The sequence below is a fragment of the Zingiber officinale genome, chromosome 1A, assembly GCF_018446385.1.
Source record: "Zingiber officinale cultivar Zhangliang chromosome 1A, Zo_v1.1, whole genome shotgun sequence".
Taxonomy (NCBI): Eukaryota; Viridiplantae; Streptophyta; class Magnoliopsida; order Zingiberales; family Zingiberaceae; genus Zingiber; species Zingiber officinale.
Genome location: NC_055987.1, coordinates 68,817,285 through 68,828,435, shown reverse-complemented (window position 1 = coordinate 68,828,435; position 11,151 = coordinate 68,817,285). Strand labels below are relative to the sequence as shown.

At 39.0% G+C, this 11,151-nt stretch overlaps 1 long non-coding RNA gene across 2 annotated transcripts; it reads left to right on the top strand.

Moving 5' to 3' along the window:
* The first annotated feature begins 8,000 nt into the window (after positions 1-8,000).
* LOC122005112 lies at positions 8,001-8,396 on the top strand. Of its 2 annotated transcripts, none has more exons than XR_006118325.1 (3): positions 8,001-8,046; positions 8,122-8,266; positions 8,374-8,396. It is a non-coding gene; the product is annotated as an uncharacterized LOC122005112 (long non-coding RNA). The 2 variants fall into 2 exon arrangements; XR_006118323.1 differs by having other exon boundaries at positions 8,008-8,046; positions 8,112-8,266.
* The last annotated feature ends 2,755 nt before the right edge of the window (positions 8,397-11,151 follow it).

Here is an 11,151-nt window from a genome sequence, read left to right as displayed (position 1 = left end):
TCGGAGCTGGAATCTTCGATTCGATGATGCGATCAAAGAGTTTGGTTTCATCAAGAATGAAGATGAGCCTTGTGTCTACAAGAAGGTTGTAGGGGACATAGTTGTCTTCCTCATACTGTATGTGGATGACATACTACTCATTGGGAAGGACATCCCTATGCTTCAGTCTGTCAAGACATGGCTAGGGAGTTGCTTCTCAATGAAAGACTTAGGTGAGGCATCTCGTATTCTTGGGATACAGATCTATAGAGATAGATCTAAGAGATTGCTTGGCCTAACTCAGAGTACATATATTGACAAGGTACTCCTTCGGTTTGCCATGCAGAATTCCAAGAAGGAATTTCTACCGATGTCACATGGCATGAGTCTTTCGAAGACTCAAGGTCCCTCTTCTAGAGAGGAGAGAGACCGCATGGATCAGATCCCTTATGCATCAGCCATAGGATCGATCATGTACGCCATGCTGTGTACTCGACCAGATGTCCCGTATGCTTTGAGCATGACGAGCAGATACCAGTCAGATCCAGGTGAAAGTCACTGGATAGCGGTCAAGAATATTCTTAAGTACTTACGAAGGACTAAAGAATATTTCTTGATATATGGAGGCAATGATGAGCTAACTGTAAAAGGTTACAGTGATGCCAGCTTTCAGACCGATCAGGATGATTACCGATCGCAGTCAGGGTTCGTATTTTGCATTAATGCTGGTGCTGTCAGCTGGAAGAGTTCGAAGCAGGATACAGTAGCTGATTCTACAACAGAAGCCGAGTATATTGCTGCATCAGAGGCAGCAAAGGAGGCAGTTTGGATCCGCAAGTTCATCACTGAACTTGGGGTGGTTCCTAGCATCGCTGACCCAGTTGAGCTCTATTGTGACAACAATGGAGCTATAGCACAGGCGAAGGAACCTCGCTCACACCAGCGGACCAAGCACATACTACGGCGCTTCCATCTCATTCGAGAGATTATCGATAGAGGAGATGTGAAGATTTGCAGAGTACCTACAGAGGCTAACATCGCAGATCCCTTGACCAAGGCTTTGGCACAGAGGAAGCATGATGGTCACACTAGGTCTTTAGGCCTTAGAGCCTATACTGATTGGCACTAGTGCTAGTGGGAGATTGTTAGTTAGATCTAGAGCCAATCATTTGATGATTGTATGGACTCATGTATATCATATTCTTGTATATTAATAAAGGCATTTGTTTGGTTATAATACTTATTTATATTAGTGCCAAATAGACTAAGTATAATAGCGTCCTTGAGTAGAAGGTTCATACCTATATCAATTGATTAGTTGAATCGATAGTGAGATGATATAGGGAACACTACTCTAAATCATTCCTAGTCGAGTATTAACATTCATGGACAATGTTAATGCAATAAGACTAGCATGTAGGTCAACTCGATGACTGGATCTCACAAGTTATGGATATGGAGATATCAAGTTGACACATGGGTATGCATTAGAGAAGGTCTACTGAATGACCCGCCATGAGAAAGTGTCATGGATCGTTATATGAGTGTCATATACTTTCTCATGTGGCTATTAGTATGACTATTAGTCCTTAGACCTGAAGTCATCTTGGATCCCTACATAAGGAGTTATGTACTTTAGTTTCGTCAAACGTCACCCGTAACTGGGTGGACTATAAAGGCGATTACTGGGTATATGATGAATTATGTAGAGGGATGTGAGTGATGTAGATGGAATCTATCCCTCCCATATGACGGGAGCGACATCGGTATTCTTGATAGAGTGAGACCACTAAGTGCATGACCATGCCCAAATGAGTCAACATTAGATGTTGAGCTCATTTGATCGAGTGAGTCTACTTGGAGTTCAAGATTTAGATTGATTAGAGGATGACACGGTCTATGCCTCATATTGATCAATCTAGATGCCTAGGATAGAAGGACACTTGTCATTATTTTGTGAGTAGTCACAATTAGTAGTCACAAGGTGATGTTGGATCTCGACATTCTTGTAACTTGGATAGTAATGATGTGTTGCTAGATACCGCTCATTACTTATGCTCCTAAATGGGTTTAGGGCATTGCCAACGTTACAAGAACCTATAGGGTCACACACTTAGGACAAATAGATGGAGATTAGGTTCATATGATGAACCAAGAGGATTAGACTTATTTGATAAATCAAATTGGATTAAGAGTAATCCTAATTGGGCTAACTTGGGTTCGACTCAAGTTGATTCATGTATTTAATGAGTCTAATTTAGATTACGACTTATTAAATCAATTTAATTTAATGAATTTGATTCATTATATTAAGTTGGCTTGAATCAAATGGTTGGATTAGATCAACCATGGTAGAGATTGGGTCAAGTTTGACTTGACTAGAGATGGAAGACCAAAGGTCAATTTTGACTTGACCTTTTGCCACCTCATTGGTGAGTTGGCATTAGGTGGACCAATGATGATGTTCCACATCATCATGGTGTGCCACCTCATGGAAGTTACAAAGCCATTTTCTTATTAACTCCACATTAATTGCATTTAATGGGGAGTTATTCTTGTGAAGAAAGTGGCCGGCCACTTGGTGATGGTGAGTGAATTCATTTTTCATTCAAGTGTGGTTTTTTTCTTCCTTGTGTTCTTCCTCTCAAGCTCTTCCTCTCCCTCTCCTCCCTTGGCCTAACCACATAGGTGCTAGCACACCTTGGTTTTTGGTCATCTCCATCTAGTGTGTCCGTGTGGATACTTCTAGAGGACCGGCGCTTGACGGTCTTGAGATCCGGCATCATTTGGACGAGCGGTAACGCGAAGGGCATCGCATCAAGGGTAAACATTTTCTCCTCATAGATCTAAGTAGTAGATCAGTTTTTGAACTCCTACAAGAAATAGTTTTTCAAATTTTTATACGAATCTTTGCACGGATCTACGGCTTTGGGTCCTTCGGGGTTTCCGCGACGCGAAAACGCGGTTTTCGCGGCTCGAAGAACCCAACATTAAGATTATGAATGTCCACTAGTTAAGTAAGTTACTGACAACTCACTTAATTAATATCTAACTCCAAGAGTAGTACCACTCAACTTCATTGTCATGTCGGACTAAGTCCACCTGCAGGGTTTAACATGGCAATCATTATGAGCTCCTCTTAGGGACATTCTCAACCTAGATAACTAGGACACAGATTCCTTCTATAATCAACAACACACACTATAAGTAATATCATTTCTCAACTTATCGGGCATATTGATTTATCGAGCTAAACCTCACCCTTTGATAAATCAAAGAAATAAATATTACATATATGTGCTTGTTATTATATTAGGATTAAGAGTACACACTTCCATAATAACTAAGGTTTAGTTCTTTTACTAAGTCAGTACAAAAAGAATTTACCTAAATGATCCTACTCAATACACTTAAAGTATATCAGTGTGATTTATTAGTTAAGATAAACTAATACTTAATTACACTACGACTATACTGATAGTTTGTTCCTTTCTATCTTAGTCGCGAGCAACTGTTTATAATTTATATGGTACTGATAACATGATCCTCTGTGTGTGACACCACACACCATGTTATCTACAATATAAATTAATTGAACATCTACATTTGGTATATACAAATGTAGACACTTGACCATTTTGATTCTTATAAATGTATATACAAAAGCTAGGCTTTTAGTATACACTCCAACAATCTCCCACTTATACTAAAAGACTATGCTGCCATAAATGTTGCCATACATCTGATTCCCAACCCTTCAACATGCCCATCAAAAGCTCTTGCCTTAAGGACCTTAGTGAAAGGGTCTATAGGTCATCACCTGATACAATCTAGGCAGCAACAACTTCTCCTTGTTTATACGATTTCTCGTATTGGGTTGTACTTGCGCTCTATTGTGTTTACTTGCCTTATAGACTTATGATTTCTTCGAATTTGCTACTGCACCATTATTATTACAATAAATTGTAATAATCTTTGGACAAACCAGAAATCATATCTAAGTCTATCTTGAAGTATCTGAGCCATACAGCTTCTATAGCTGCCTCTGAGGCTGCCATATACTTAGCTTCCATAGTGGAGTCTGAAAAAGTACCAATGCTTAACACTCCTCATATTTATGGCTTTACCTCCTAAAGTAAACACAAAACCCCGAGGTCGACTTACTATTGTCCCTATCCGATTGGAAGTCAAAATCTATGCAACCCACAAGGACCAAATTAACTGCCTTATAAACTAGCATATAATCTCAAGTGCCGCTAAGGTACTAATATATGCTTTACTGCAGTTCAATATCCTTGTCCAGGGTTACTTAGATATCTGCTAACTATGCCCTCGACAAAATAGATCTCTGATCTCGTGCATAGCATACATTAGGCTTCCGACAGCCGAAGCGTAAGGAACTACCTTCATGTCCTTTATCTCCTTTGATATCTTCGGAGATATCTCTTTAGATAAAGTCGCTCCATGTCTAAAAGATAGAAAAACCTTTCTTGGAGTTTTGCATGCTAAAATGAGCTCATTGTATGAAGCTTGGGATAAGTACAACATTCTTTTCTTTGCGATCCTTGATCCCAAGAATATGTGCTCGTTCTCCTAAGTCCTTCATAGCAAATTGCTTGGACAACCATACCCTTACTTCCGATAACACCTTGATATTGTTTCCATCTACCAAAAATGTCATCTACATATAGTACAAGAAATACCACCACGCTTCTATCACAGTTCTTGTATACACAAGACTTATCCAGTAATATAATAAATCCATAGGTCTGGATTACTTTATTAAACCGGATATACCAAGACCTTGAAACTTTACTTCAGTCTATAGACTGTTTTGAGCTTACACACAAGATGCTCTTTGCTCTTTGCAATGAACCCTTCTGGTTACTTTATATGGATATTTTCTTCAAGACTTCCATTGTCTTGACATCCACTTACCAAATCTCATAGTCCATATAGATAAAAGAATCCGGATAGACTTAAGCATGGCTACCAGCGAAAAAGTTTCCTTTTTCCACAAGCCTTGCTATGAAAGTTTCCACCTTCCTGTCTATCCTTCTTTTCCTATTGTAGACCTATTTACACCAAATGGATTTTACATCATTTGGTGGTTCTATAAGCTCTCAGATTTTATTAGAATACATGTATTCTAATTCTGTATTCATTGCTCTTTACAAAGATGTTGTATCTTTATCTTGGAGTGCTTTGTCATATATCTGGGAATCAGGTTCATGTTCACAAGGGATCAGGTCCAAAGACTCTCCCAAAACATGAATCTCTTAGGTTGCTTAACAACCCTCCCACTACGACGAGGCACTTTCTATAACTTTGTATCATTTGTGATACGTGTTGCATTTTCTTGTGATATTTCATCTTGTATAGTTGGTACTAGATTAAACGTGTCCTTTATTATTTTCTTAAGAACAAATTTACTTATGGGCTCGTGGTTTATTACATAGTCCTTTTCTAAAAATTGGTCATTTATGCTAATAATGACCTTCTGATTTTTAGGACTATAAACATACTTTCATTTCTCTAGGATAACCTACAAACAAGTGAATCCCTATCCAACTTATCATTGTCTCTCTTCAGCATATGTGCTGGACTACCCGAATCCGAATATGCTTCAAAATAAGCATACGCCTATTCAGCAATTCTATATGAGTAGAGAGTTCTGACTTTGGAAGGTACTATGTTGACTTCCGTTTCCAGAGTATATCCTTAAAATGAATTTGGTAATTTTCTGAATAACTCATCATCAATCTACTCATTTCCTTAAGAGTCTTATACCTTCTACTACACCATTCTGTTGGGGTGTACTAGGTGTAGTTAGTTTGGATTAAATCCTGACTTCTGATAAGTGACTCCTAAACTATCCTAAGAGGTACTTGTTACTACGATTTCACCGCAGTATCTTGATACTTTTACTTTGACGTTATTCCACATCAGCCTAGTATTCTTTGAACTAATCAAAGTACTAAGACTTGTGGCAAGTCAAGTAAATGTATCCTTATCTCGAATAATTGTCTATAAAAGAGACAAAATATTCGATACTACCTCTTGTCTGGATAGTCTTAGGATCACACAAATCAGAAGGAACCAATTCCAACATATCTTTGGCTCCATACCCCTTAGACTTAAAAGCTTCTTAGTTATTTTTCCTTCCAAGTAAGACTCGCAGGTTGGAAAGATTTCCACTACCAATGAACCCAAGAGTTCATTGGTTATTTTCCTTTGAATCCTACTCAAGTTAATATAACCTAGCCTTAAATGCCAAAGATATAATTGGTTCATTTCCGAAGGTTGCTTTCTCTTAAAGTTAGAAGATGTGTTATTTAATTTCCATTTATTGCATTATGGGAGTTATTGGATTTATAAATTGTCATCTAACGTACCAGAATAGATATCTTTCCTATTTTCTCGATAACAACTTTGTTATCAAAATAGACACAATATTTACTCTTTAAATAGTTTAGAAATTGAAATAAATTTCTTTCTAAACTTGGTACTTAAAAGTAATTTCTTAAAATCCATATTTTATTCCTATCAAAGGATAAACATCTCCAACTGCAACAGCTGCTATTTTTACAGCAATGCCCATGTGGACGGTGATTTATATAGTTGTCGGATTTTCTGGAACCCCTGCAATGAATTGCAGACATAATCAGTGGTTCCTGTATCTACACTCCAGGTACCGGTAGATAACACCACTAAATATGTTTCAACGACTAACAAAATACACCATTATTGTTCTCAGTTCTGAGAGGACAGTCTACCTTAATGTCCAAGTTTTCCAATCATTACAATTGGGACTACTAAGTCTATTCTATATAACAACTAGGGGATTGACTAACATTTGAAATCCTAAGAATCACAAAAAAATATTTGATCAAGACCAACATCTCAAAAATCCCTGTGAATTTTATATGCCACGTTAGTGTGGATGTATACAAATTCTAAAAGAAGATTTTATCCATTAATTTTATTATCTTGTCAACCTATGACAAATAAAATTAATGGTTGGTCTGTCTTTGATCAAATATTTGGTCAAGACTCTAAATTTAAGATAATATTGATTCCTCAAACAATACTATTTAAATTTACCAACACCTCAAAACACCGTGATTTTTGCATGCCACGTTAGTGTGGACGTATACAAAATAAACATTTGTAAGAGGAGGGTTTTACCCATTGGCTATCTTGTCAATATAACTTTTTGACAAATAAAATTACCTCAAACACCATGAATCTTGTATGCCACGTTAGTGTGGACGTATACAATTCAAACATTTGTAAGAGGGGTTTATTAATTTTATTTTCTTGCCAATTTAGTTTTATGACAAATCAATAGTTGGTTTCCCTTTGGTCACACAAGTGATAGTAGTGACTCCGTTGGGGAGGATACTATTAATGTAAGATATCAGAAAATTAAATAATAAATATTATTGGACGGAAAAATTTATTGGATTTTTCCAAAATTTTTAGATATTTTTCGGGATTTAAACGGAGTCTGTATGACCTGTTTTGAGGGGATGGATTCGGGGTACAGTAGAGGCTTGTTTGGAATACCCATTTAAGTTGGGAGTTAATTAAGAGGTTAACTTAGGATTTAATTAAGTTGACCTAAGTATTTAATTAAAAACCTTAATCCCTAAATTTCCCATCTTCTTCTCCCGAAGCCATTCTCGCGCGACATCCTTTTCCCCCGACTCCTCTCCCTCACGATCCAGTTTCATCGCCAGTTGCCGGGCATCAACGCCGACCGCCGGTAACGGTCTTCTCCAGGGGGCCTTAGCCGACCCTTTAGGTCGATGGTGTTGCAATTCCTTTTCCTCTCCTCTCCGATTCTTCCCATGCTGTTGCGCCATCGTCGTTGGCATCGCGATCGCATCGACGCATCGCCGACCGAGCTTCCTGCTTCCCTCTCTCGCTCGTGCCGCTGCGAATCGTCGACCCACGGGACGCCGGAGCCTTTCTTGGAGCGGTGCCCTAGCATTCCTACCGATTCCCTTTGTCTTAGATCGGCATCGATGTGGTCGGGGAAGAAGCTGCGAATCTGGATTTGTGGTGAGTAATACTATGCATTGGTCGATCTTACCTCTGTTGGGATGTTGAGATTCATAGTGTGTCAGATTGTTATAGCTCCGACGAGGATTGGACCACTGGGGGCTATTTGTAGCCATCAGATTCTTCCTTCCGGCCATCTTTCTACCGCTAGGGGTAGTGTGGGACTCTCTTCTTGCTTCGACGTGAAGCTCTCGGCCAGACATCAGAGATCGATTCAGGGGTAAGTTGCTTGTTTAGATGATTATACATCAGTAATTAGAACTAATGCTCAGCTGTGGATGTTCCGATTTTGTTTTAGGGTATTGATCTTTATGTAGTGTTGATTAGGGATTCTTGTTGGTGGCAGAGGTTATGTTTGGTCGCGGCAGCAAGCATATTTTCGACTTTGGATTAACCACGGTGCATCCGAATTTGGGTAAGTGGTTAGATAAAGGAATGTGGAGTGTGATTTAGGGTTTAATTCTTGGTTATGGATGTATGGAAGGTGAATGAAGATGCTTGAGTTAAAGGGGGAGATCCATTTCTGCGCAGCTGCTACTGGTTCTCTCATCGAGTGGCTGCAGATTCAGTTTGGGTAAGTTGTGTTATGGATTTATTATGTTAAGATTGGATTAAGTTGTATTGGATATTGGATTTATGCTAGGTGTTGATTTTGGGCATCTATTTGTGCTGGACCAGCTGTAAATGGGTGGAGAAGCTCCATTTTTCTCCACAGCAAACTTTGGATTTCTTCATCAAAGGGTGTGGATTTTGTTGTGGATCAAGGTGAGCTAACTATGGAGTTTTGGTTACATTTATGTGATAGATGGATGATTGGATTTGATTAGTGTATATTGATTTTAGAAGAGGATCATGATTAAATTGATTAACTCATGAGTAGGATTGAAGTGAAGGATGGTGGATTTAGTTAAACCTAATTGGATTAAGGAATTAGGTTAATCATTTCGATTAAGGCTTCCCTAATTAGATTTGGGAGTTTATTTAGCTATTTGCTACCTATGTAATTAGCTAAGTATATTATGTGATCACAGGATTTTATTTCGAGGCGAGCGTCTCGACGGGGGATTGGTTTATCTGACACGGTCGACAGATAAAGGCGGGTATTTCTCCCTTGACTCTATGTAGATTTTATTGAGCTTAGTGCATGGTTTTATGTGATGGATTAGGCTACTTTTCCTTATATCGTATTTGTTGGTTGCCTTCCTGCTTGATCCTTATGCTTGATCTTTGAGATGTCCTAGTTATATCATATGCAGTCTCTACTCTTGATTTCTACTCTGCTGGGATTACGCGTGTAGAGTATGTATAGTGGGGATTGTCGAGTTGTTGGGTTTATCATGCTGATTTATGCATATAATGTTGATTGTATGTAGCTTGGTATGTTTTTTAGGAGTCATCGTGTTGACCCTACATTTGCATGTTGTATATACACACGTGTTTGGTTATGTATTTTTAGAGAAGTTGTGTTGATTGTATGTTTATGGTTTATACACGTGTCTGATGTGGTTATTATTGGAGGATACATGTTGATTGTACTTACGTTCGGTGCCTATGTGTCTAGTGGATTATTGGAGATTTTTGGTTGATTATACGCGTATAGTTGTGTATATGTGTTTGGTGGGATACGTGGTGGTATCATGACGATTATACTCTTGTTGGAGGTATTTTTTGAGGTTTGGAGTTATTGCATGGATGATGATTATATATATATATATATCATGTTCATCATTCATTGCATCTGATGACCATTGTCTCCCTTGTGGTGAGAGAGTCATCAGTTGGTTTGGTTTAGCACCGCACACTCGGCCACTCATGGGTAGTGGTAGTTGGAGCAGTTGTCGCTAGTCCTGTCGTGCCACCCGGTCACGAGGTTTAGTGAGATCCGGCGTTGTGAGCTGTCAGGGACCACGATGCTATTTAGCTAGATAGCTATTAGCATCGTCTGCCTCACCCACTATATAGTGGGTTGGAGTATGAGGCTTGTACCCAAGCCTCTCGGCCATACAGGGTCGTGGTGTCTAGAGAGGTGGCGGGGTGACCATGGAGCATGCATACTCAAATTATTATTCTTGCATTTGATGCGCGGTGCATCTGCATTTGCATACATGCCTAGTAGTTACTAGTTGCATGTGATTGTCGTTGTTGCATTTGTTTGCGATATGATTGTTGCATTTGGTTGTCATGCTGCATACATGTCACTTATTTTACATGTATATGCAGTCGTACTTATATTGCACAGGTGTCACGGGTATATCTGTTGCAGATCTAGTGAGTTTATTGATCTTTGTACCTTGCGTCGATTCCGGATTGGGTATGTATCTGTCCTTATGTTAGTTGTGGTTTGTACAGTTTATATGTCAGGTTATTATGTCAGGTATGTTCAGATGCATTGATTATGATAGTATGATCATGTTCTCTATTCCCTACTGAGACTGTATACTTGTGATCTCCATGTTGTTTATAGACCATGCACTATCTTTTCTATTACCCGCTGAGTTACCTATACTCACCACCGCATGTATATATTTATGTTTTCAGGTAGATGGTTGGAGTGTCGCTCGGAGTATCCTGTCTGCCGGGTCCTACGTCACATCCGAAGATCGTGATTGTTTTCTTTTGTATATTCATTTCTTATTTTTGGCATTGTATTTGTGTATAGCCGTGTGGCTATCTTATGGTTTTGGTGTTGTATTTGTTGTATAAGCCTAGCCGGCTAGCAGTGTGTTGATTGTGTTGTATTGGGCTTTCCGTTTTCGTTTTTCCGCTGTGTTGGTTTTTAGTACAGCCGTGTGGGCTGTTTTATATATAACTGCGTGGTTGTGATTGTTTCATTCCAGCCGTGTGGGCTGTTATTATAACTGCGTGGTTGTGTATGCAAAATATTCCAGCCGCATGTGGCTGATGTATTTTGCTTGTAGTGATGCTTCAGATTGTCACCGGTACAGGGGAGGTTCTGCCGGATTTTTGTCTGACAGGAACTCCTTTGGGGGCGTGACAATTTAGTGGTATCAGAGCGGGTACGATGCCTGTTTTGTTTTTGTTTGGGATTTTTCGAGATTTATCTGATATCAATTTTTGATATCATAGCAGGTACGATGCCTGTTA